Below are 27228 nucleotides of genomic sequence, written 5' to 3'. Positions count from 1 at the left end.
TGTGTGTGTGTGTATGTCTGTATTCATGATTTGTGTGTGTATATATGTATACATATATATATGCATATATGTATATGTATGTATAGGATTTTAAAAATAGAAATTTCCTCTTAAACAATTGTAGAAGCTGGTTAAACAGTGTCCTGCGAGGCTGTCATCTCATATTTGAGGGTGGATCCTAAAGTCTGCAAGCAGAGCAGACAGTTCAGAATGGAAGGTGGATAGAAAATGGGGGGAAAACAAGGACCAGCTGGAATCCACCAGCATGAGTTGAACCTGTGTCAGTTCTCACTGCCTCCTGCCTTGATGTCAGGGTGTCCTAAAGGAGAAGCTTGTGTCCTTCATCATGGAGCTAAACAAGCACCTGATGCAGGAGTGAGACAGGATGTGGGAGGAGCCAGAGCAAGTCGAGTCCCCTTGGAGTTCTCTTACCCAAGGGTAAGTTATAGGCCACCATCCCACATCAGCCAGGTGGGCCTGCAGATAATCAACAACAGGTAAGTTACAAAAAATGACTCCATCTTCTGAGCATAAAAAATAAAGTGCCGTTTGTGGCTGAGTAATATTCCACTGTATATATGTACCACATCTCCTTTATTTATTTGTGGTTGTGCTGGGTTATCGTTGCTGCACTCAGTCTTTCTCTCTTTGCAGTGAGATGGGGCTACTCTTCATTGCAGTGCATGAGCTTCTCGTTACAGTGGCTTCTCTCATTGTGGAGCACAGGCTTTAGGCACGGGGGCTCAGTAGTTGGAATATAGGCTCTAAGGTGCCCAGGCTTCAGTGGTTGCAGCATGCAGGTTCAGTATTTGTGGCTTGAGGGCTTGGTTACTCTGAGGCAAGTGGAATTCTCCCAGATTAGGGATTGAACCCATGTCTCCTTCTTTGGCATGCAGATGTTTATCCACTGCCCCACCAAGGAAGTCCTGTACCACATCTTCTTTATCCATTCCTCTGTTGATGGACATTTAGGACATTTAGATTACATTGTTGTGGCTATTATAAATAATGCTGCAGTGAACATTAGGGTGTCTTTTTGAATTATGGTTTTTGCCATGATATACACCCAGCAGTAAGATTTCTGGGTCACATGGTAGTTCTGTCTTTAACGTTTTAAGGAACCTCCATACTGTCCTCCATAGTGGCTATATAGCACAGGCAGCTCAGCTCAGTGCTCTGTGATGACTAGATGGATGGGATGGGGGGTGGGCAGGAGGAAGGTCCAAAAGGGAGGGAATATATGTATACATATAGCCGATTCACTTCATCATGCAGCAGAAACTAGCACAACATTGTAAAGCAATGATATCCCATTTTTTAAAAAAGATGAGGAAAAATAAAGTGCCACTACTCCAATTTCACCCTCCAAATCTTGCACATAGTATGTTTTTGGCACTCTCTAGTGGAAGGGGATTCTGAGAAATGAAGTTCAGTCTAACCACGTTGCCATATTACAAAGCTTCCACAGCCATGGATCCATTAAACCATTTTTTTTTGGTGCCGACTCTCTCTACCTGCTTTCAGTGTTCTTTATGCTCTCAACCAGCACTTGTGGCTCTTCTTTCAGAGGGACAAGCTCAAGCTACTGGAATGACTTTCTCTGGAGCTGCCTGGAAGTTTCCTTCCCTCCAGGCAGCCCTTGACCTATAACTAACAAGTGGGTCAGTCCTCCATGTATCCCAGTAACTGGAATCTAAGTTTCTCATTAATAAAATTCTTCTCTGATGTCTCATATGGCCCAGTGGCTGAACATTTTTTTCCAGAATGTTATTTTTCTATGACAAGATCCCTGAGAGAAGCTGTGATTCTCTGGAATTGATGAACAGTCTTTGTGATGACCTGACCTCTACCTCATTTGATAGACATCCTAGATCTTAGATCCCCCATTCTTTTCTGTGAGCTGATGATCCAGGTCTGGACTCACCATAAGACTTACCTCTCACATACCCTTCCCCAAACTGTCAACTCTGGCTTGTGCTTAAAGGTTCAGATCTTTGCCCTTTGAGCAACCAGCAGACTTTCTGGATCTGCTTGTTAGAGCCTTCCCCAGACTGATCCATCTTGCTTCTGCCGAAACCTGTTTCTGACAAACAAAAGAAGGAGGTGGAAGGTAACAATGTTTGATAAGTGAAGAAATATGGAGGTCAAAGTTTGAAGAATAAGAGTAAAGACAGGAAAAAAGTATATCCAACAGTGTTTCAGATATTGTTCTAGATGTTGGACACCTTGCAGCGAGCTAACCAAAGTCCTTGCCCCCATGGAACTCATCTTCTATAGGGAAGAGAAAGACAGTAGCAAAACCCAAATATATGAGGTAGAAATAAGAGCTAAAGAAAATAAAGCACAGTAAGGAGGTAGAAAAAGGACAGGGAGCATGTGCTATTAGAGAGGGTGGATTGGAAAGTCCTCTCTGGTGGGGTCCCATTTGGGCAGAGACTGAAAGGAAAGGGCTGAGTCAGAGAGATCTGAGGGAGGAAACTTCCATGCAGATGGAACACGAACTTGAAGGCCCATTAGCATTCAAGACTAAGCAGGGAATTACTGCAGCTTACATTAATTGATCACAAGGCATCCTGCTAAGCACTTACATATATTATCTCTCTGAATTCTGAAATGTTAATGTTATGATTAATGTTGCTATGAGCATTTTTATACACATGAATTTTTCTCCATTTATTTCAATCATTTTCACAGGGTGAATTCCTAGCAGTAGAATTTTAAGTTAAAGAATATGAATATTTTTATAACTCTCAATGCTTTATTACCAAATTACCTTTCCAAAGGACTAGACTGACAATTTACATTGCCATCAGGAATGTCCAATTTAGTAAGGAAGTACTGGAATGGCTTGTTTTGCTGTGAATGTTCACACACAATGGAACGGTTTGATATTTCCTCAAGTATAGGGCAAAAAGATGAAGTTTTGTGCTTAGCAATGCCTTCTTTAAGGAAAAGTTGCCACCAGGGAACATTTGATCAAAAGTTACAGTATAAACTGATACCAGCTTGTCAGAGCCCTGAACTGGGATCAGAAGAGGTTCCATTTCTGGCTTTGCCTCTTATTAATAGCTGGATAGCTTTGGGTAAATCTCTTAACTGTGCTGAGACTCAGTGTGCTCATCTGTGAAATGGTGATTTGTATTTGGTTAGGATATAAAGAAAATAGAATTATATAGTGTATATGGAAGCACTTTCTACTCTGGAGCATGTTATTCCTTATTTACTAGGCATTCACTGTCATTCTTCTGTAAGCAGATTTGAAGCACAGAATTTATTATGAAAATATTTGAGTGACTCTTTTTCTGGTGGTTTCCTGTCATAGGAAGAGAGCTTCAGTGTCCTTTGGGTACCATCACCCTTCACCTCTCACTCCCTCAGGCCAGGTGGTATGTGGGAAGCTGACTTTGCAGTAGACTCTTGAGTTGAGCACATGACCTAGTCTTAAACCAATCAGTACATCACTCCCCTTCCTGACCCCAGTGATGAGTCCAGGGATGGGCATGTGACATAATGAGAAGTAATCCTGGAATATTTGCTGTAGCATCCCAGAGAGCATCTTCCTTTTCCTGCCCTGAGAGCAAGTTGAGTGTCTTGCCACTATGGAAGAAGATCCTGAATAACCATGCAGCCAAAGCAGGAGAAAGGAGAGCCAAAAGATGCAAAGAGAAAGCCCTGACATCATTGTCTGAGCCCCCTAGTCCAGCGCTGTTTGCCCTGGACTTGCCAGTTTCATGCTTCCCTTGTGGCTCAGCTGGCAAAGAATCTGCCTACAATGTGGGAGACCTTGGTTCAGTCCCTAGGTTGGGAAGATCTTCTGGAGAAGAGAATGGCTACCCACTCCAGTATTCTGGCCTCGAGAATTCCATGGAGTGTATAGTCCATGGAGTAAGAGTTGGACACACTGAGTGACTTTCACTTTCCAGTTATATGAATCAATGCATTCTTATTGCATAATACAGTTTCAGAAGGATGACCTGTGATTTGAAGCCCAAAGATTTCAAAGTTACAGAAAGCCTGTACATTTGCATAGCACTTTTTGGTACCCAAACTGTTTCACATATTATGTTAACTGTTGGTTTCTCCTAGCATCCTTGAGAGAGAAGCATGGTAAGTGCTATCATACAATTTTAAAGGTGAAATACCTGGAGCAGTATGTGTGGTCATTCTGAGCCAGTTCAACACTCAGGTTAGACCTGTTACTTCTTACTTTTCAACCCTTTCCCAAAGTAGTTTTAAATCATGAGTTCTAATTTTATAGAAATATTGAAGGATATTCCTGCTGCTGTTGCTGCTGCTAAGTCGCTTCAGTCGTGTCCAACTCTGCGACCCCATAGACGGCAGCCCACCAGGCTTCCCTGTCCCTGGGATTCTCCAGGCAAGAACACTGGAGTGGGTTGCCATTTCCTTCTCCAATGCATGAAAGTGAAAAGTGAACGTGAAGAGAGCCTATTAAGAAAACTCATAGCAAAGATTAGCTGAATCTATAAGGCAACATGAGGGAATGTATCAAATAACGATATCTGTTTCCAGATTGAATAAGTTGGCAAAAAACAACAGGGGTCCTGCTGAATTTGCTGATCTCACTTCTCTCTCTTTTAATATAATGGAAATGTTGACATGCAAACTGTGTAGTGGAACAACTGCCAGATTTTTTAAGTGTTTGTTGCCTCACTTGAAATGGATGAATAATTGCATCATATGCCTGTATATTAGGAGAGACAGAAGGTGTTTTCATGGGTCTGTTTCTTGTGCCTCTGTTTCCTTCTGTTTTTTTGCCCAAGAAACTCATTATGGTGTATTTAACGATCTGCTTGAAGCACCCACGTATCCAACTGGTTAACATAGTTATTAACTTTCCATTCCCCAGGCAATTAAATACCACAATCCCATGTGTCTTAATCCCAGAAGGAAAATCATTTTATATCTTGAACTGAAGACAGGCAATGAATCGTGTTTAACTTGCAGAATTAAAGTATTTCAGTGTGGTGATAGAGCATATACACAGAAAATGCAGAAGATGCAACATTGCTAGGAACCTGTTTTGCCCAGTTTTATTAGTGAGATCATTGCATTTTCACTATGACACTACTAATATTCTTGTTTTCCTAGTTTTGGTTAAAGTGTCAGGAAAACCCAAGATGCTATAAATGCTAATTGTTATTCAGTGTTTATAATGTTTCTCTTTAGAAACATTAGTCTCTAGGGATACTTCTGAAACATGATATGCATGGAGATTATTCATGATTTTGCTGTCAGTAGTTCTTTGCTACCTGGAGAAGGCATATTCAAAGCCATTTAAATTTCTTAGCACTTCAGTAGTCATTTATTAGCATCCATAGAGTCAATATTGCTTTTAATATCGGCATTATTTCTGGAGATTCTAAATGAGACTCCATGGAACTCATTCCAAAACCCAAATATTCAGAAACTGGTTGCCTATGCTCTGTTTACAGAATATGTCATTGGTGGGGGCTAAATTTAGAAGCAGGGCAGTGATGTGCTGGGTGACTGCTCTTTTGAGATAATTTGCCATTGAAGAGCAGTAACCAAATTATTTTTCATTTCAGAGATGTTGATTTATTTATTTATCTATCTATTTTTGTAAGCAAAAGCGATGCATGGAGTAACTAGCTATCTAAATAGCATCTCCTTGCACAAAGTGGATGAGGTGTGTTTTCAATGAGTCCCAGGAGATCCAGTTGGAAGCAGAGATGGATCTGCTGGAGCGTGCATCACTGATCTGTGACTGCACATCAGGGCTGGATGTGGGAGGACTGATGGTCTGACTGCCTCCTGCATGGATCCAGGAGTTAGAGTTCAGCTTCTTCGTTCCTTCCTTGCAAGTGAAAATTTTATTAGAAAGGATGGTTTGTGTACTTGCCCTAAATCTTTTTGGTTCTTCTTGTTTTATGACCACAGTGTTTTGCCATAGATTTTCTCCTGTTCCAGTGCCTTCTCTTTGTCATTTATCATGCTGACAGTTTAATAGAATCCCAGGCCTGGCAGATGGAGCTGGGATGTCCTTTCCCACACAATGCTAAGGAGCTTTAACCCTATCAGGGAATCTCTTGACACACTATGGCGAGAAATGGTGCTAACAATCCTGACAAAGCAGCAACCAGAAGGGGAGTACAGAGCTACATGCATCAACTTCATATGGTTTTCTCATCAGTGCTTCTGGCAAAGTTCATGAAGAGGGATTCTTTAGGATCCCTTGGGGGCCAATATGTAGGCAACTAGAATGATCCACTTGGTTAAGTTAATAAAAGTCGTAGGAGAGAATGAAGTGAATTTTCTGGTAATACCATAGTACAGCACAGGTTGTCTTCTAGATAATAGCAAGAAGATCAGGGTCTAGCAAGGCAAAATGAGTGTGAAAAGAGGTTACAACCTACTCAGTTCAAAGAAAAAGTTACCACTCACTGAGAATTTGCTATATTCCAGAAGAGTTCTGAATACTTTGCATACATAGTTTAATCTACTTACCAACCTTTTCAGGGACTTATTGTCATAACAAACCCTTTCTGAGCTTTACCATATGTCACCGTGCTAAGCACGGTCATAGGCATTAGCTCAGTTTTTCTTCTCAGTGGCTTTGGCTTTCAAATCTCTCTCCAGTATCTATCTACTTTTGTTAGACTCTACTGCCCCCACCGTACGCTAGGCCACCAACAAGATTTGAAAACTTTTTAACATAAAGAGCTTACAGAGAAGGGCACAATACAATAAAGTGCCCACATTTTAAGTGCATATACATATACATCCTTAAAGGGACTGCCTTGATCAAGATAGGAACCATCTCGAGTGGTCTAGAGGGCTCCCTCAGGCCCCTCCCACTGGACACCCTCTCAAAGAAAACTGTTATTCTGACCCCTGTCACGATACACTGGTCTTGCCTTTTCTTGAACTTCATATAAATGGACTCATACTATATATGTCTAGAGTCTGTTTTCTTTCATGTAACATTATTTCTATGAGATTCATTCAAGTTGTTGCATAGATCAATAGTTTGCTTTTTTTCTCTATTGTGTCATTTCCCCTCATATGAATATGCGATTATTTGTTCATCCACAATTGTTTCTTGCTTAAATTACCAATTAGCCCCTTGGCTAACTGGTCTATGGGTCTCTCCAATTGCCTTCTGATCTTTTCTCCACTCCATAGCCAGAATGGTTTACTCAGAATGGTCCTTTTACAGAATGGTCCTTTCTAAGGGAGATATGCACACTGAATCTAGTGACCACTAGTATTCTGACCAGGCTGGGTTGAATTTGGGGGTGAAGAGTACAACTGAAAAATGTCAATGCAGTGTACACTTCTTGTACAGCCAAGGCATGGCTTCCGCTCTTTAAGAGTGTACAGGAAGTTCATAGGAAGACAGGGCATAAATTAACAAATTCTGTTCAGTGTGGTTGGTTGTACTCAATACCAGGTTCAGGGAGATCACAAAGAGGATAAAATCCTCTTCAAGATTTCTTTCCTTGGCTTTGAGTCCACCCTCACTGAGAAACTATCTCATAACTGATTGGCCTCCAGGATATCTATATCTGGAAGTGGGTCCTAAATAGGAGGGGGAAGCAGATGAGTCAAGAACCTCATGGTTAAAAAGATACATTGGGCTTCTGGGTTCACAGAGGGTTTGTTTTGTTGCCATGTCCTGGGTGTGGGTAGTATGATCCCATCTTTGAGATATTGTGCGTATATGGAGAAGAATGTGTTTCTGCTCTGAGATGCTGAAAATCAGGCTCTACAAATGTGCTGCCAAGTGGCATCATTTGGGCACCAGGAAGCCTCCTTTTCTGACATCTGTAGTTCTATAGCTTCCAACTGTATTCAGTTCAGGATACTTAACAAATTAGTCACCCAGTGCATAATTTTCAATTTGACCTGACAGTGAAGTATAATAAAAAGCTTATCTGCTTATTTAAAACAGGTGTTGACAAGAAGACAAATGATCAGCTCCTTGGTTATATTAAGATAGTCTTCTTTTGTTGATGATGCTGGGAAAGTCTCTAGGCCTGAAATTCTCAAATAACTTCTCACTTTTTCCAGTCCTGTCAAGGTGAGGCCCTCCTTTATGACCTGATTACGTTTACCAAGTGAAACCATGTGAAAAATTGAAATCACTGGTTGGTTTTAATTGTCATTAGTTTTTGGTGAGTGATAAGTTTTCTTTTTCATGACAATAAATAGTTTTTCTCTGAGTATGGTATAAATTCAGCAATGGATTTTAGAAGTTTGTTTACTGAAATAGTTATAGGGAAGTACACAAATCATATTCAGTTCAACAAATCATCTTAAGGAAAATGATGCCAGTGCAAAGTTGAGCAACTGTACATATTTTATACAGCTTTTTGTTATTGCTTTTGTTCTTTGTTTTTTCACTGACTGTTGTTTTATATATCTAGGCACTAATAGATCTAACTAACTCTCTCTTAAAGGTTATTGTGTTTATATACCTTGTGGAGCCATTTCTTCTCTTGTTGGGCACTTGAATTTTCATCCTTCTGCTGTTTAAATAGTACTGCAAGGGAACTATTTGTATGATTGTCTTTTTTCTTTCTCTTGAGCTTGGAACATTAAATTATCAGTTTCTTGGAATGTGAAATTACCAGTTCAAAACTCATAAATTGTTTCAGGGCTCTTTTTCCTCAGTTTCAGGTTGCTCGTTATAATAGCAATGAGTAGTACCTTGAATAATACCTATGTATACCTGTATACTAATGCTAAACATCGTGTTTTATAAGTTTTTTTGTTTATTTTACCATGTTTCAGTATAACTGTATAAGGGATTTGATGTGGTCTATCTCCATTCATTATCTTTTTATGAGCTGGTTAATAAAATTTTAATGCATAGGTGTATCTCCTAACTATATGTAAGGTTGTGGGTGTATGATATAGTTAATAGTCAGTTATCTGAATTTAAAATTAAACCAACATACTTTTGAATTTTCATGGAGGATAAAAAGAATCCCAGTGATTATTTTGATTTGGGAAGGGGTTTGAACTATCATGTACTTTAATTGAAATTTACTCAGCACCTACTTTGAGGGGTTGGTTTGTTTTGTTGACATGAAAAAGAGGATCCCATAAACCTGAGAGCTCCGTTTATTTTTTATTTTTCATTTTTATTGAGATATAATTGACATATGACATATTAGATTCAGGGGTACAATACAATGATTTGATATGTGTATATATTACAAAAGGATTACCACAGTAAGTTTACTTAACATCCATCACCACAGAATTACAAATTTTTGTTCTTGTGTTGAGAACTTCTAAGATCTGCTCTCATAGCAATTTTCAAATATACTATGTGGTATTATTAGCTATAGTCACTGTGCTGTACATTACATTCCCAGGACTTATTTTTTTTACAACTGGAAGTTTGCGCCTTTGGACAACCGTCACCCATCCCTCACTCTATTTAGCTCTTTAAAGAGGAGAGGGTAACAGGGCACCAACAAAACAAGTTTTCTGGGTCTGAGACCTTAAAGCTTGGCCTCCTTCTCTTGTTGATTGGCTGTTAGTGTCCTGTGGTCCAGGAAAGAGCATGTATGTACATGTTGACTAAGAACAACATAGCCTAGTTCTTTTAGAAGGAAAAAGCTGTCAAGAGCTAGGGCTTCCAATAAATAATGGCAAATGGAATCGTGTTATGAGTTATGCACTTATACACAAACAGCTTGAATTGAGTTACCCACAGTTTATCACAGTTTATAAAGGAGATCAAGCTTCTGGAATAAAATAAATGACTTCTTGGGAGGCAATGAGGTATAATTGTGTGCTAGAGAATGTGTGCTTTGGAGACAAATAGAGCTGGATTTGAATCCTGCTTTTTCCCTTACTAGTTAGGTAAACTTGGAGAAGATTTGTAGGCTTTCTAAGCCTTACTTTCACAGTTTGAAAAATGGGAATCAAATCTATCTCAAGGAGTAACTGTCAAGTTAAAGCAAGATGATATATATATAACAAGTGACACATAACATCTGTTCAGTGTAGGTTAGGTATTGGTCTTTTTCTGTGGGTGAATGGGGAGACTTTAACTTTTTTCTTTTTAAAGACAAAAATATAATTACCTTTATTTGGAATGGTTAAAAAAGTCATTTTAAGTTCTGCTTGTTTTTATTTTTTTATTTTTTAACTTTACAATATTGTATTGGTTTTGCCATATATCAACATGAATCCACCACAGGTATACACGTGTTCCCCATCCTGAACCCTCCTCCCTCCTCGTACCATCCCTCTGGGTCAAGCTTCATAAAGATGGTGATGGCAGCACAAAGGGGACACTAGAAGAGAACTGGTTTCTTCTCAATCTTGTGAAGATGGCTTTAGGATAGGAAAAGAGCTGAAGTTTCCTAAGCAGGTGGCAGAGATTTCCATAAGCAGCTGGGATTCTCAACTGATAAAAAAGTATTTAGAGACCTGGCTATTTTTTCCTATCTTCAAAAAGGTCCGATTCTATCCCTTAAGTGTTTTTCTCTCTTTTAAGCAAGAAACAGGGTAATATAAGCTAAATATGTGCTGTGCTGTGCTTAGTTGCTCAGTCATATCTGACTCTGTGACTCCGTGGACTATAGTCCACCAGGCTCCTCTGTCCATGGGGATTCTCTAGGCAAGAATATTGGAGTGGGTTGCCATGCCCGCCTTGGGGGGAATCTTCCCAACCCAGGGATCGAACGGAGGTCTCCCACATTGTGAATGGATTCTTTACCATCTGAGCCACCAGGGAAGTTCAAGAATACTGGAGTGGGTAGCCTACCACTTCTCCAGGGGAACCTCCTGACCCAGGAATCAAACCAGGGTCTCCTGCATTGCAGAAAAATTGTTTACCAGCTGAGCTACCAGGGAAGCAAAAGCTAAATATAACCTGCAATAAAAACTATTCACTGATATTTTTTTTTTAACAAGACGAATTTTAGAAAGACACATTGTCCACATGGGTTTGCAGGCTGCTAAAACTTTGCAGAAGTATACAGGGAGAACGTTTATTATTTTTTGGAGAAAGGAAGATGACCTGGAGTTCAACTCTCTACAAGACTGTATTAACTGGATGAGTATGACTCCTTTTGTGAAAAATACTAACCGTGGATTGGATACTACCTCTAACACCAAGGTGCTAATCTGAGTCATTTGTGTCTCTGATGCAAAACAAACAAATAAAAATTTGTAATCCACACTTCATCCCTCAGGAGAGAAGGAGTATTGGGTATTGAAAACCATAATCAGCTTTGAAATTTCAAATGAATTGTTTCTGTCACATCTGCCAGCAGGTTCCTCTCCTGCCGAGTAGTTCTGGGAGCTGTGGATCGAGGAGTGGAATTATTTTTGGCTCACTTTATAGCTGCCTGAGACTTGTTAATGGACTTGGTGATGGGTAGCCACACCCTCTGCCCGCTGAATGCCCCTCCTGGAGGCCAGTGTGGGAAGGGTGCAAGGAAGTTCTTCTTTTCTTGAGACCAAACGTGTCCTCTGACTAATGTGTCTAGACATGGCTTTTCAAAAATGGAAAGCCTAGTGATCATGCTTGATCTCAGACCCTCCCTCCAATATGGCATTGTGGCCTTTACCACAAACTCTTCAAGCCACATGTTCTGGATCTCTTTCCTCTCTGATTAAAAGTGAAGAGATAAGGGAAAATGCACCTAGACAAGGACATGAGAAATACCTCCCAAACTAACTTTAACTTGAAATTTTATTTTATTTCATTTTTTTATAATGCATATTCAATTTTATTCATTAAGACTTAAAAAAATTTACAGTGTAGTATCAGTTTCTGATGTACCTAAAGTGATTCAGTTATAATATATATTTATTCTTTTCCATTATAATTTATTATAAGATATTGAATATAGTTTCATGTGCTAGCAGTAGGACCTTGTTGCTTATCTTTTTTATATCATGAGGACTTTCTTTTTTGCAGCAGTTTTAGGTTCACAGCAAAATTGAAGGGAAGATACAGATATTTCCCATATACTCCCTGTTAGAATTTTAGAATTTCATGAATAATACATGAGCACAGGGATTTTGGAAAATGATTTGTGTACTTATATTCTCATTTTAACAAAACTCTGGGAGTTCTTTGTCTTTATAGTATGTAAACAAAACTATGTAGGCCTTATCTATAGTAATCTAAGAATTATAAACCTGGAAAAAGTCTTAAGCTATTAGTCCACTTACTGTATTCTTATTATTTCTACTTGAAGCTACCATACTGGTGATAGAACATAAACTCCATGAGGGCAGGTCACTTGCTTAGTTTACCATGGTATTAAAACTACATCAAAACGTGACAACCAGAGTAGATGCTTAGTGAAAATTTGTTGAATGAATGAATGAATATTTATTTTTTAAATAAAAGATACCATTTTAGTGAGGCATTTCAAAGGCAACTTAAGCTTTCCCAGTAGATCCACTGGGTTAAAAAAAAATTTTTTTTTATGCTTTTGAAGTCAACAAAAAGGTCTTTGTTTTTGTTTGTTTGTCTGTTTTTTACCCGTAAAAGAGATCCACCGTCTGCAAATACTGGGAAAACAGCAATTTGATACATTTCTCTGACTGATCAGGTCCCAGCATCCCTTGTTTTTCCTCATGTTAAGCAAGTTTACGAGAGATGTTCAGCCTTCCCTAGACACTTGTTGCAGCTGGTATTTTTTTCTCCTGCATCTAAACTTACACTCTGAGGCTCCATAGAGCTTGCTTAGTTTTTTTTGCCCCTCTGCAGAAAAGAAGAAAGAGTTTGTCAATATATATTAACATTCATATTTTGGGGAAAACTGTTAACTTGTCCTCCAGTTTTTCTCCTCTAACATCAATCAATAGTATTTATGAAGCTTCTGCTGGGAGCCCAGCACTCTACCTTCCCATTGCTTCATGCCTTATTTACAAGACTTTCAATAACACTTTTTTCATTCTTCTCTAAATCTTCTCCAGTTTGTCCACAGCTTGCTTAAAATATGAATCCACAAAATTTGGCATACAGTGGTCAAGTGCGTGAGGAAAATCAGCTTGGGCACAGGTTTTCCAGGGAGACCAAGACTCCCTTTTATTCATATTCAGAAAAAGAGGTATTGATGAATGAATGCAGCTGTGGCATGGGGAGAGGGGGTTACAAGCATGGAGACAGGGTAAGAAACTTGATGTTTTCCAAAATGTCTCCTGTAGTATATAAGTTTTCTTTCATAGAGAATAAATAGCACATTATAATCAAACTTTCAAAATGCTGGAAATTTTCTTGCTTTATTTGGCTCCGTATTAGAGTGTTATTGTCACAATTATGTTGTGTAACAAACCACCCGCAAACTCAGAAGCTTACAAAAGCCAAACAAGGGGAAGAGGATGAAGGCCCTCCACACCCAGCTGCTGAAGCCATAGAACAGGCCAAGAACCACCTGAACTGTCCCTTCTAGGAGATAAAAAGAGCTTTTAAAGTGTTGGGTTAAACAAAACAACCCCAAAAGCATTGATGTGTGTTAAAATTCCAGTGAAGAGTAACTGGTGATTTTTATGCAGAAACTAAATAATCCTTAATAAATAACTCTCTATTTTATAATAAGAAAGAGTTTACTGTAGTCTGCCTGAAATAGGGACAAAACTGAGCAAACAAGACGAGTTAGATTCTCTGGAAAGTGTGAAATCTGCCAGTGAACTCCATTCTCCTCTATCAGGAGAAGTTAATGACACTTCAGAAAATTCAGGACTTGTTAACAATCTTGATAGGAAGATGGTTGGTTAATCAAGATGAAACTGAGTTACCCTTCAGAACTAGATGAACTAAAGAGTGAAGAAGCATATGAGAAACACGTAAAATCTACTGAGGAGTGAAAATTCAGTTCAGTTCAGTCGCTCAGTCGTGTCCGACTCTTTGCGACCCCATGAATCACAGCATGCCAGGCCTCCCTGTCTATCACCAACTCCCGGAGTTCACTCAGACTCACATCCATTGAGTCAGTGATGCCATCCAGCCATCTCATCCTCTGTCGTCCCCTTCTCCTCCTGCCCCCAATCCCTTCCAACATCAGAGTCTTTTCCAATGAGTCAACTCTTCACATGAGGTGGCCAAAGTACTGGAGTTTCAGCTTTAGCATCATTCCTTCCAAAGAAATCCCAGGGCTTATCTCCTTCAGAATGGACTGGTTGGATCTCCTTGCAGTCCAAGGGACTCTCAAGAGTCTTCTCCAACACCACAGTTCAAAAGCATCAGTTCTTCGGCGCTCAGCCTTCTTCACAGTCCAATTCTCACATCCATACATGACTAAGGGAAAAACCATAGCCTTGACTAGATGAACCTTTGTTGGCAAAATAATGTCTCTGCTTCTCAATATGCTATCTAGGTTGGTCATAACTTTCTTTCCAAGGAGTAAGTGTCTTTTAATTTCATGGCTGCAGTCACCATCTGCAGTGATTTTGGAGCCCCCAAAAATAAAGTCTGACACTCTTTCCACTGTTTCCCAATTTATTTCCCATGAAGTGATGGGACCGGATGCCATGATCTTCATTTTCTGAATGTTGAGCTTTAAGCCAACTTTTTCACTCTCCACTTTCACTTTCATCAAGAAGCTTTTTAGTTCCTCTTCACTTTCTGCCATAAGGGTGGTGTCATCTGCATATCTGAGGTTATTGATATTTCTCCGGGCAATCTTGATTCCAGCTTGTGTTTCTTCCAGTCCAGTGTTTCTCATGATGTACTCTGCATATAAGTTAAATAAACAGGGTGACAATATACAGCCTTGACGTACTCCTTTTCCTATTTGGAACCAGTCTGTTGTTCCATGTCCAGTTCTAATTGTTGCTTCCTGACCTGCATACAGATTTCTCAAGAGGCAGGTCAGGTGCTCTGGTATTCCCAGCTCCTTCAGAATTTTCCACAGTTTCTTGTGATCCACACAGTCAAAGGCTTTGGCATAGTCAATAAAGCAGAAATAGATGTTTTTCTGGAACTCTCTTGCTTTTTCCATGATCCAGTGGATGTTGGCAATTTGATCTCTGGTTCCTCTGCTTTTTCTAAAACCAGCTTGGACATCAGGAAGTTCACGGTTCACATGTTGCTGAAGCCTGGCTTGGAGAATTTTGAGCATTACTTTAGTAGCATGTGAGATGAGTGCAACTGTGGGGTAGTTTGAGCATTCTTTGGCATTGCCTTTCTTTGGGATTGGAATGAAAACTGACCTTTTCCAGTCCTGTGGCCACTGCTGAGTTTTCCAAATTTGCTGGCATATTGAGTGCAGCACTTTCACAGCATCATCTTCCAGGATTTGAAATAGCTCAATGGAACCCCTGAATAAGCTAGCTGGAAACAAATTGTAACTCATGCTGAGGGGTCAGCTGACTCAGCTGAGCTAGGCTGACACCAGCCGGGCAGCTTTGTTTTAGGCTCTTGGTCACCTGGGCTTGTTTCCAGGGTGTGGGTAGATTCCTGTCTGCTCCATCTGTCCTACCAGCTTCCTAGGGCCAGTGGCAGCATGAAGCATGTTTCTGTGAAGAAGGGCAGGAGCGCAAGAGGCTAGCATGTGGAAGGCCACTGTTTATGCGTTATCTGTTGACATTCTATTGGTTAAAACAAGTCACACATTCATGTACAATATCATGGGGGACATGGGCAGATACTGTAGCCACAGTGGGAAGAGGCAGGGATAGAATATTTGTTATACAGTGATCGAAATGGTCACCCAACTCACTAGACTGCAAACTTTACAAAAGCAGGACTTTTGTTTGTTTTGCTCGACAATGTATCCCCAGGGCCCTGCAAATGTTGTGGCTCAATGAACATTTGTCAAATGAATGAATGAGGAAGCCAATAATATAGACCCAGCAAGAGCAGATGAAGAAGAATACTAATGGCAACAGAGTAGGGTATTTTCCTTATAACGAAAGCTTTCATTTAAAAAAATGAAACGCTTTAGTGATACTTTAAAATTAAATGGATTTTGATTCAATAAGGTCTATGATTAGAGCAGTAACTTGCACACAGTAAGCACTGTATTGTTATTGTTTAGTTGCTAAGCCATTTCTGACTCTTCACAACCCCATGGATTGTAGCCTGCCAGGCTTCTCTGTCCACGGGATTTTCCAGTCAAGAATACTGGAGTGGGTTGCCATTTCCTACTCCTAGCACTATATGAAAGTGAAAGTGAAGTCGCTCAGTCGTGTCTGACTCTTTGCGACCCCATGGACTGTAGCCTACCAGGCTCCTCCCTCCATGGGATTCTCCAGGAAAGAGTAGTGGAATGGGTTGCCATTTCCTTCTCCATGGGATCTTCCCAACCCAGGGATCGAACCTGAGTCTCCCACATTCCAGGCAGACGCTTTAACCTCTGAGCCACCAGGGAAGCCCTCTAGCACTATATAGTACTTGACAAACTGAATTTCAAACAAAGATGAAGTTACTTTATTGTTTATATTTTTTCCAAGTTGGAACAAAGTACAAATATTCTAACTTCTCTATCATGGCTCCTTGTTCTCCCAGTGTCTCCCATCAAACAGATCATATCACTTAAAGTGATGATGTTGATGAAGATAATAATATGATAATAACACCTAGTATTGATGGAGCATTTACTATGCACAGGCAACGTGCTAAGTGGTTAGCATGCATTATTTCATTTAATTTTTAAAACAAATGTATTAGGTGGAGCATATTATTAGTATCTTTTTGCAAAGGTAGTCTTTCTGATTCCAAAGTCTGTTTTTTATGGCTGTGTTTCCAACATTGAAGGAGACTGCAGGTGGAAGCCCTCTTGACTCTCCTGCTGAAGTCATGTTGACATCAAGTACTCATTGAAAGCAGTACACAGGTTCTATAAAGTGCCTCTGAGAACACATCTTTCTGTCTTGAGGGAGGTAATTGAGATCTGAGGCTTTTAACCTGTTTCTTAACAGTTTAGCCTGAAATTTAGGAAGAACCCAAATCTTCTTTCCTCTGAGGTCCTTCTGGGCTCAGACTTGGTTCATGAGTAAGTATGAAAGGAGATGGTAATAATGTCTACAGTGAAGTTAATAAGCAGAGTGGGTCTTCTACGACCAAGAATTCCATGGAGGATTTTTATTTATTTTTTAAAAATAATATTTATTTATTTGCTGTGGTGGATCTTTGTCGTGGCATATGGGATCCTCAGTCTTCATTGCAGCCTGCTTGATCTTTTGTTGTGACATGTGGGATCTAGTTCCCTGACCAGGGATTGAACCCCTGCCCCCTGCTTTGGGAGCACAGAGGCTTAGCCACTGGACCACCAGAGAAGTCACCATGGAGGACTTTCTAGAGTTTAACAGAGATACCAGAGGCTACTGTGTCTCTTGGTCAAGGAATCTGCGCCATCAGCGTTTTCATGGGGCAGGAGAAGATGTTTGCCATGGTTTATTGCAGGGAAATTATCTTGAGCAGATCTGTGTGTGTGCATGTGTGTGTGTGTTGCTGTCCGCTGATACCCAAGAAGCAGGCAACTACAAACTTCGCCTAGTTAGCTGTGACTTTGAATCACTCTAGCGAAGGTGATGTGTTGAGTTTCCCTCTTGCGAATAGTGCCCAGAAGAGGCTGTGCACGGCTGCCAGAAGCTCTGCTAATCTTTACCTTGCCTTTGACACTTTCCTGGATGGATTCCGTTGCTGGAGCTCTGTAAGCAATGATTCCCTTGACAGCAGGAGAGAGACAGGGCCCCAGCTTGCAGCCTCTCTGATCACAGGTAACTCTCCACTGAGGTGATGAGATGCACATCCTTCAAAGTGACACTTGAGAAAGCCACGCTTGTCACTCACAGAGAGGCTGCCCAGTCAGTGGGGCAGCAGTGAAGGGTGTTGGTTTTCAGTTTTCAGTCTTAGCAGACAGCATCATTCCCAAGGTGATATGATAGCAGCCCATTTATCAGGTTCTGCAGGACAGTTGCTGGGAAGAGTCTGTATTACCTGTATAACAGTTGACCTGACATGACTTTAACATACAAAGTGTGGGGAAAGCATCAGAGTCTGAGTGTGGTCCAATACTGCCTCTCTCTCATCAGGGGTCACCTGCCTCTATGGTATTTAGGTTGTCAATTCCACCAGGTTGTTACCTGGCCTTCAACCATCTTTTTCCAGCACTGCCCTTGTTTCTGCTCAAAATGGCAGGACTGTGGGCCTCCCTCCATGTAAACCTGCTCTGCAGTGCTGGTTCCATAGGGAAATTATAATTTTCTTTACTCCTTTGTCCATAAATTATTCAGAGTCCCTCGCTGAAGGCTACTGTGTAGAGACTTTTAGCTAGGTTTTTCAGGTACCAGAGGGAAAGTATAGCACAGGAGGAAATGGGTAACATTAAAAATGGAAAAACATTTTTACTTAAGGATAGTAAAGTACTTAAGGACAGTGCTATTCTTAAATGTCTTGACCATTTACCACAGGGAACTTTTTCCCCTGGCTTCCCCACCTTGTTAGGGGTCCTTCCTCTTTCCCTCTCCTCACTTTCTAGATGAGCCTGCAACACCCAATTCATTCTTCCTTTATTATCCCTAGTAATTTAGCTTTTCATACTCCTTTCTTCACTCCAAATTAGTTCCTTGGCCTGCTGTTGTATGATCAAAAGTTTAATCAGGAGTTTGGCTAAAAGACATAGCCTTACACACATGGCTATACCTTGAGCTGTACGAAGAGCCAGCAGGAACTTGGGAATCACATTTTTTCCTTAATATGGTAAAAGTCAAATTATTAGAACTACCTAACCAGTTTTTGGTAAGTGGAACGAGGATGGTGGAAAAATATATTAATTTCCTCCTTCTTCCTACTTCCTCCCTCTTTCTAGAAGGACCAAAATGTTATCCCCTACCTCTGAGTTACATTAAGATGTTGATTTTGAAAAATCCCTACTTCATGCTTAGGGCAGAGATAGATCTTATTCAGGATGTTATCTACTCTAATTCTGGAAAAGAATTCTGTCAGCAACCTGAGTGTACTTGGAAACAGACTCTTCCCCATTTGAGCCTCCAAGTGAGATCACAGCCCAGTTATCACCTTGACTATACCCTGTGAGACCCTGAACAGAGGACTCAGCTGGACCACAGAATCTGTGAGGTAGCCAATCATGTTCTAAGCCACTACGTTTGTGGTAAGTGTTGTGCAGCCATGCGTAATGAATAAAAGCACCTACCTCATGGAGTTGTTAGAATTAAATGAGCTAAAACATGTAATGTGTTTGAAATCGTGCCTGGTGCACAGTAAGCAGATGTTAGCTATAAAGCAATAGTGCCTTTTATAAATTTCCTCTCATATCACTCTGTTGACATATTTATTGGGTGCTCACCATGTGGCTGTGTACTCCCCCCTTTTCAAGCTCCTTATAGCCTAGTGGGAAAATAATTCATTAAAATTGTTTATAGCTATAAAGAGTACTACATAGGGAAGAGTACTATAAAGGGAAAATTCAGTGGGCTATGGAAGGACATAGAAGGACCCAGCATTGACTTAAAGAGAGAGAAGGATTGGTTGAGGTGATGTTTAAGCAGCAAAATGAAGGCTGAGTAGGAGGGAGGGATAAACAGTAGGAGAAAGATGAGTCTTGATCAGCGCTGTCCAGTGGAACTTTGTGAGAGGATGGAAATGTCAGTTCTGTCCAGTCTAGTAGCCACTAGCCATTTATGACAGCTAATTGCTTTAAGCGTGGCCAGTGCAACTGATGAACTGACTTTTAAATTTTATTTTAATTCAACTGCATGAAAACATTCCCACAGTATTGGACAGTGTAGGAAAGGGGGAAAACCATGTGAAAGGATTCTAAGGCTGGAGAAAATATATTTTATTAAAACCACTGAGAGAAGTACAGTTTGACTGAAGCTAAGACTATTTTATAATTCTGTTATTCAGCCAAACATCAGCAATACCAATGAACACTTACACAGCACTTATTCTGTACCAGGCACTGTCCTAAGCCTCTTTCCTATGCAAGCTTATTTATACCCGACAACAACCCCATGAGCGAGAGCTTTTGTTACCTGCATTACAAAGGTGCAGTAGGGTTCAATTTGCTTGTCCCCAGGGATGTATCAAGTGATTAGCTGAGCTGGGCAGGCTGGGTCCAGAGTCTGTGCTTTGTCTACTGCAGTGTTGACTTTCAGAGGCACAGAAAAGAATGGTAAGGCAAGTTTAGGAGCAGAGGGCTCTTTAGTTCCCTCCTTAGACCACTGTACCTGTGTATATTACAGAAATGAAACATCTTCAGGTGGAAAAGAAACATTTCCAAATAACAAGATATGTGTATCTAATGAGCTCTTCTTGAATTATATCCTTTGGAAAATCTTTGGTATTCCTACTGTTTATGATATCCTTATGGAATTAAAGAGAGAAGAGAGTTTTTCAACAAGGGAGTTCATAACCTTCTTTGTTTTATTCTAACTTGATCATTTAGTAATGTTTCCATGAACTTGGGGAGTCAGTGGCGTAGGGCATAGTTATTATTTTTGTTTTATGCTAGTCACAGCAACAAAGCTTGTATAAAATCTTAAAACTTTAAGAAAAGTATTTCTGATTTACAGAGGTACATAATGGATGCTTAGACCCATTCTAGAGAGGTTCTCTTTATACGATGGCATAATGGATGTAAGACAGCAGGGACTATGAAAAGAAGTGGCTGCTTTTTAAATTAATTTATTTGAGGCTGTGCTGGCTTTCTCTAGTTGTGTCAAATGGAGAGACTCTCTAATTGCAATGTACAGCCTTCTCATTGTGGTAGCTTCTCTTGTTGCAGAGCACGGGCTCTAGGTTCACAGGCTTCAGTAGCTGTGGCAGGTGGGCTCAGTAGTTGGGGTTCCCAGGCTCTAGGGTACAGGCTCAGTAGCTGTGGTGAATGGGCTTAGTTGCCCTGTGGCATGTGGGATCTTCTTGGACTAGGATTCGAATGTGTGTCTCTTGCATTGGCAGGCAGATTCTTTACCACTGAGCCACCAGGGGAGCCCATGGCTGCTTTTTCTGCCATTCATTTTTATGAAGCTTGTAAGACTAAAATATCCCCCTTGCATCTCCTGGGTGAAAAAGGGACTAAATATAAAAGAGCTCCTAATCCATCTTGAACATTTTAACCAAGTTGCAAACCCAGTGGGTATTTGGAGATTATACCTCCAGAGGGAGCGGGATTGCATTTTTTAAACTTTTAATCCCATCTCTGAACATCCTCTACTGGCTGCTTTAGTGTTATAAATAAAGGTGATTTCATACATGATTAAAAGTCAAAATATCTTGAAGAACAAACGTTCAGTTACCATTGGCTTTGTTTAATTGGATTCCTGAAAATAAGAAGTACCTAAAAGAATTGATCATGCTTTGACAGAAAAGGCTTCAGCATTTGGCATTTTCTCAAAATGCCAGAGAAGGGTTCTAATGGTTGCTAAATTAGAACATTTAGAAAAGTACCTTAAATAGTAAAAGAATCTGGAGATAAGTTATTTTTATCCTTATATTTTTAACTCTATCACCTGAGCTTTTAGTTGGAAAAGGCTCCTTTCTCCTTGTGTTTTTGATTTTAAAGTTAGAAATTAGTTGGAGTTTGTAAATAACACAGAAAACCAAATAATAATTCTTCCTAAAAATCTAGAGGGGTTTAGAAAATAGATGAGCCTAGAGAGACTAAAGGTAAATACCTGAAGAAGAGTTAATTGCTCATTCAGGTCTGACTCTTTGCGACCCCATGGACTGTAGCCTGCCAGGCTCCTCTGTCTGTATAATTCTTCAGACAAGAATACTGGAGTGGGTAGCCATTCCCTTCTCCAGGGGATCTTCCTGACCCAGGGATTGAACCTGGGTCTCTTGTATTGCAGGCAAATTCTTTACCATCTGAGCCACCAGGGAAGTGAAAGCATATTAGCACATCCCTGGGATTCAGGAAAGAAAAGGCCAAGTTTATGCAAACTTGATCTTCATTTTTGTCACCTCAACCCTGATTGTGCATTGGAATTGCCAGAGGAAATCTAAAGCATACCAATGATGTGGCCCCACTCCAGAATAATTAAATCAGAGTTCCAGAGGATGGGGATGCAGTCAAAACAGAGATAGCTTATTAACAGTTTCATCTACATTGTTAAGTCTCCTTGTTTGTGCCTGTGTGTGAATGAATTACTTTACCTCTTTCTCTCTCTCTCTCTTTTTTTTCATTTTAAGACTGCAAGTCATCCTTCTTCACCTAAATTAGAAAGTCCTTCCCAATTCCAGAGGTTAAAATCCTAAAATGATGATGTGTTTTATTTGTAGAAGTTAAATGCTAAAATGACAATGCCATTCAAAGAAACATTCATTCTGGTGCTATTAGTTTTGAGTGAACAGCCTATGGAAGAGTGACTACCCCAGGGATCTTCTCACCCCAAGACCATGAGAATGTGACAGAAATGATATTTAACAAATATTAAATGGACATCGTCCAATTTCCACCTTGAATCAGTTGGTTCTTTCCACAATCATGCTACGTGATGAACAAATCTCAGGCACACAACTATAGGCATTTATTTGTCACGTGTCTGTGGTCACCTGGGGGGTTGGTGCATATATACTGGGCTCTGCTGGGTGACTCTACCAGAGCCAGGGCTGACTGTAAAAGGCTTGGTACTTACACTAGAAAACTCACCTTCATCTTGTAGATGATGGAGAAACAGTAAAGGTTTTTTTGAACAAGGATAGTGATGGGATGACATTTGTGTTTTGGAACTATCCTACATAGTGTGGCAGGCAGTTTGGGAGAAGACAAGACTGGAGGTGAGGAACCCTCTGAGGAGGCGGGGCATTGGTCCAAGTGAGAGATAGGGAGGCCCAGATCACACCAGGTCTCAGTGGGGATGCCAAGGAGAGTGATTCTCCTCTCCTAACACTTCTGTAGGCTGCCCACCATCTCAGATGCCCCTGAACACCATCCCTCCATCAGAGCTCTGACCTGAGGCCCGGGAGGATTTAGTTCTGGTTCTAGTTCTGTCTTCACACAGTTGTTTGCCGCTGGACACATCACCAAAATTATCTGGACTTCAGTGTCCTCATTTGAAAGATGTTAAACACACTAGGCTTCTCAGGTGGTGCTAGTGGTAAAGAACTCCTACATTTGTCAATGTAGGAGACTCAAGAGACATGGGTTTGATCCTTGGGTGGGGAAGATCCCCTGGAGGAGGGCATGGCAACCCACTCCAGTATTCTTTCTGGGAGAATCCCATGGACAGAGGAGCCTGGTGGGCTACAGTTCATAGGGTCACCAAGAGTCAAACACGACTGAAGTGACTTAGCATGCAAACACACTAGATGACTTCCAAATTCTCTGCCCCAGTCTGTGCAGTAGATAATTGAGCAGAAAATAAAGACCAATGAGTCTACAGATTCATGTTACTTCTTAGTTGTGGAATATTTTCTTCAAATAAAATATTATGCAGAAACTTGATGTATCAAAAGAGATTAAAGTTGACAACATCTGGCTGATGTGGAGGCGAGAGCAGAGAATCCTGCCTTGTTCAGTATGGCCACTCCTGGTTGGAGGATGAGGGCGGGTCCCAGGGCTCAAATTTGATGGTTCAAACCCTGGGCAGAGCCAGGCTCAGGGGGAATCATTAAGTTGTCCAGCTCCAGGGCAAGGAGTGCACCAGATCCTGACCCTCATGGTCCTGTAATTAGTGACAAAGTCAGAAGAACTTAGTTCTCCTGATTCTTTCTCCAATACAACACTAACCAAGCCCAACCTTGCTTAGGTTCCAAAATCAGACGAGACTGGGTACATTCAGTGTGGTATGGCTGTAGACCTGAATCTTTCTATTGTTGCCTGACCAGAAATGATCTTCAAACTAGTATTAACTTGAAAACTGCAGTGTCAAATACCTTGCAAAACTCCTTAGACTTTGAGATTTGGCAACACTTGGTTTAAAGGTTTTCCCACACCAAGCTTATGATAATGTTCTAAGGATGTAAAAGGTTGGGGCCTCAATTACTCACATGTTCTTGTTTAGGAGAAGACCATGATTTGTTTCCCAAGGAAAATTTTGACCCTGCCTGGATGAAATGCCAGAGATGCTACGCTCTCCAGTGTAGGCATGAGTCAATACATTAGACAACATCAAGCATATCTTTAGATTTGTTGCTTGTTAAAGAGGCACATGGATCTTCCTTCAAGGAGTAATGCAGAATATTTGGCTCCAAGGATTTGTCTGTAATAACCAATATTAAGTGAGTCAGTGAAGTATGCAAATATCTATTAAACACTTTCTTGGTGCTTGGCACTGTGCTAGGTGTTGGGAATAGAATGATGAGCAAAAGCGAGCCAGGAGCTGCCTTGAGGAGCACACGGTCTTCTAGTGAAGACATACAGGTAAAGAGGGCTTCCCTGAAGAAGCAGCCTCTAGCTCGAGACGTGAAGGAAAAGTTCCAGACCAAGGCAGGGGCCAAAAGATTGAGGGAGACCGTGTTCAAGATAGAGGGAACAGCCCATTTAAGGATTGGAGTGGGGAGAGAATGTGACTTTTTCAGTGAACTTGAAAAAGTTCATCCCGATTGCTAGGATGAAGGAAATAGAGAGTCAAGATTGGAGATGCAGATGGAGGCCTATCTGTATTCAACCATTAGGGGTGTGGAATTGATGCTAGGGGACTTGTGGAGCCATTCAGCCATTCATTTTTTCCTTTTAAAATTATTATTATTATTGTTTGGTTGGTTTATTTACTTTTAATTGAAGGATAATTACTTTACTATATTGTGTTGGTTTCTGCCAAATAATTGTTATTTTTAATCGAAGTATAGTTGATGTATATCATATAAATTACAGGTGTACAATATAGTGATTCCCAGTTTTTAAAAGTTATACTCATTTATAGTCATTAAAATATTGACTATTTCTGTGAAATATTTTTTGTACAATATTTTGTACAGTATTTCCTTGTAGCTTATTTTATACCTAATAATTTGTACCTTTTAATCCTCTGTCCCTATTTTGCTCCCCGCCACCCCTTACATTCAGGTGTTTCAATTGGAGCTTTGTTTTAGAGAAAGCAGACTGGCTGTGGTTTGGGGGACAGATTAGAATAGGGCAAACAAATGAGAAGGCTGGGTGGTAAATCCAGGCTAAAATGAGGGTCACCTGACCTCGGGGAGGGACATTTTAAAGAGAGAAAAAGACCAGTTGGGACTTACTACAGGATTTAGTGATATTTACCAGTGTCTCATTTGAGAGAATCCATATTTACAGAGACTTCCCTGAAGGTTAGTAGCCTGTGAGTCTCCAACCTTTGGTTTTGGATTAGTTAGGAATGGTAAGATGTTGTAAAGGAAGTGCTTTATCAGGGTGATTTTACTCAAGGGTGCTTTAACATGGGTCCATCAGGTTATATGTTTGCTTATCTTCCTATGGATGGTTCTTCAGTCTGCTGTTTAGTCTGCTGAGATCCTCTTTAGGAACATGCCTGGCAAAACTTGCTTTCAGGGGCAACAACAGTGATGGACTGTGTTTCTCCTGACTGTGTTTTGAGCTCTGACTGGGATGAGTGATGTTAGCGACCACAAATTCCTCTTTGGTTGATGTCTAGGAAGCCCTAAGCTAAATTCCTGCTTCTTCTAGAAAAGTGTATTAGTCCTTGTGGCATTTACTGACCTCATTCTGGCTTCATTTTCTGGTTTCTATTTTTAGTTTTGCTTTCTTCCCAGTTCCCTACTTGTTTATTTTTATTATCTTAAATCTTGCAATATAGTATCTGCATAAGTCACTTTACTTCCTGAGACTGAGTATAAATAATTATAATAATATGAAAAGAACTTCCTGGATCTTTGTGCCACAGGACACTTAGGAAGTTAATATTGGATATATACACTTAAGTGTTTAATTGTGAGTTAAAAATTTAGACTCAAGTTTTTGAAAATCTAAGGGTTTCTCCTCACTTATACTGCTTAACTGTGTTTCTTGGTCTTTTCTCCTTCAGATTATAATTTGAGTATCACCAACTTTTCCCTTCTGATTTAAGCTGAAAAGTAGTGCTTTCTGTTCTTGTAAGGGGTAACTTATCTTTACCAGTAATTCTATTATCTTTCACGTGGGAGGATCTTTGAGTATATTTGCACAGATTCATTTAAAAATATAAATCTGGTTATATTGGGTTAGTTTTTATTCTGAGTCACAGAAATAAATCTCTTCCTCTCTCTTTTCCTTCAACAATCAGGCTCTGTCTATATACTAGAAATATGGATTTAAAGATTTATTTGTATCCCAAAGAAACTAGAAATCTACTGGAGGTGGGAAGTCAATCAGATTTTCACTGTATAGTGTGATAAATGCCCCACAGGAGGTGAGCACAGTGAAAGAGCCCTACTTTCTGTTGTGGTTGTGGGAATAGCCCTGCTGAGTCAAACTCACTGCCTTTCTTTGTTCTGTGTCTGATTGTACCATCATTGTGCAGACCCAGCCTGTGTAAGGGTCCAACTTCTTGCTCCCTGTTTTGAAGTCAGAGGGTTTGGAATTACATGTTATGCAAATAGCTGCAGCTTCTATTCAGGCAAAATCTCATGATTGCAGGTAACATTTTAATGCCAGAGTTTCCTTAATAAAGTTACTTTTATATTAATGATTGATTGGAAGATTGGTTTGCTGATCTGGAACCAAAGAATTCTTTTAAAGGAGACAGGGACATTTTTATTTAGTCTCCAGTTAAGAAAGGACTTGCTTACTAAGTGCCTGATCAGTCTGCTTGGCAACACTGGCATTGGTTTACACTGGTGTCTGTGGTAGAGTCTAATGATGGACAGGTCCATTTGCAACAATCCCATCAAGAGGCTGAATCTATTTCTCCAACTGTTGAATCTGGGCTAGCTTGGAACTTGCTTTGGTCAATAGAAATGGCAGAAGCAATATAGTGCAAATTCTGAGTCTGGGCCTCAAGAGGCCTTGTGAGCTTGACTTTATTCTTGGGACTTTTCTGCTAACTTGAATAAGCCTGGGCTCACCTGCTGGATGATGAGATGTGTGGTCCAGTAATCTCTGTCTCTCCATCCACTAGATATGTGAGAGAGGTTATCCTAGGCTATTCAGTCCCCAGCTGATCCATCTGTTGGCCACAAATGCATAAGCGGCCAAGATCAGCCAAGCATGAGCAAATCAGTAGGACCACTCAGCTTTTAAGAAGTAATAAATGGTTTTTATTTTAAGCCACCAGGGTTTGGGGTTGTTTGATGTGCAGTTAAGGCTAGACAGTAGCAGTGCAGTTTTGACATCCCTGCAGTGGATATGCAGGTACCAGTAGACTTCAGAGAAGAGTAGAAGG

The 27228-nt window shown here is 40.4% G+C and overlaps 1 protein-coding gene across 13 annotated transcripts in view; it reads left to right on the top strand.

Annotated features, from left to right (window-relative positions):
* Positions 1 to 27228, top strand: part of SLC35F4 (solute carrier family 35 member F4) — a 353130-nt gene that overhangs the window by 27377 nt on the left and 298525 nt on the right. For 2 of the 13 annotated variants that reach the window (XR_008699483.1, XR_008699479.1), the window contains exon 2: positions 314 to 497. The exons of the other annotated variants lie outside the window; for them this stretch is intronic. The gene's annotated coding sequence lies outside the window, so the exon portion shown is untranslated. The remainder of the gene's footprint in view (positions 1 to 313; positions 498 to 27228) is intronic. 13 annotated transcript variants of the gene reach the window in all.

Source organism: Bubalus kerabau, chromosome 10 (genome assembly GCF_029407905.1).
Source record: "Bubalus kerabau isolate K-KA32 ecotype Philippines breed swamp buffalo chromosome 10, PCC_UOA_SB_1v2, whole genome shotgun sequence".
NCBI lineage: Eukaryota > Metazoa > Chordata > Mammalia > Artiodactyla > Bovidae > Bubalus > Bubalus kerabau.
The sequence above is the reverse complement of the archived record's forward strand: the minus strand, read 5'-3'. Positions and strand labels throughout refer to the sequence as shown.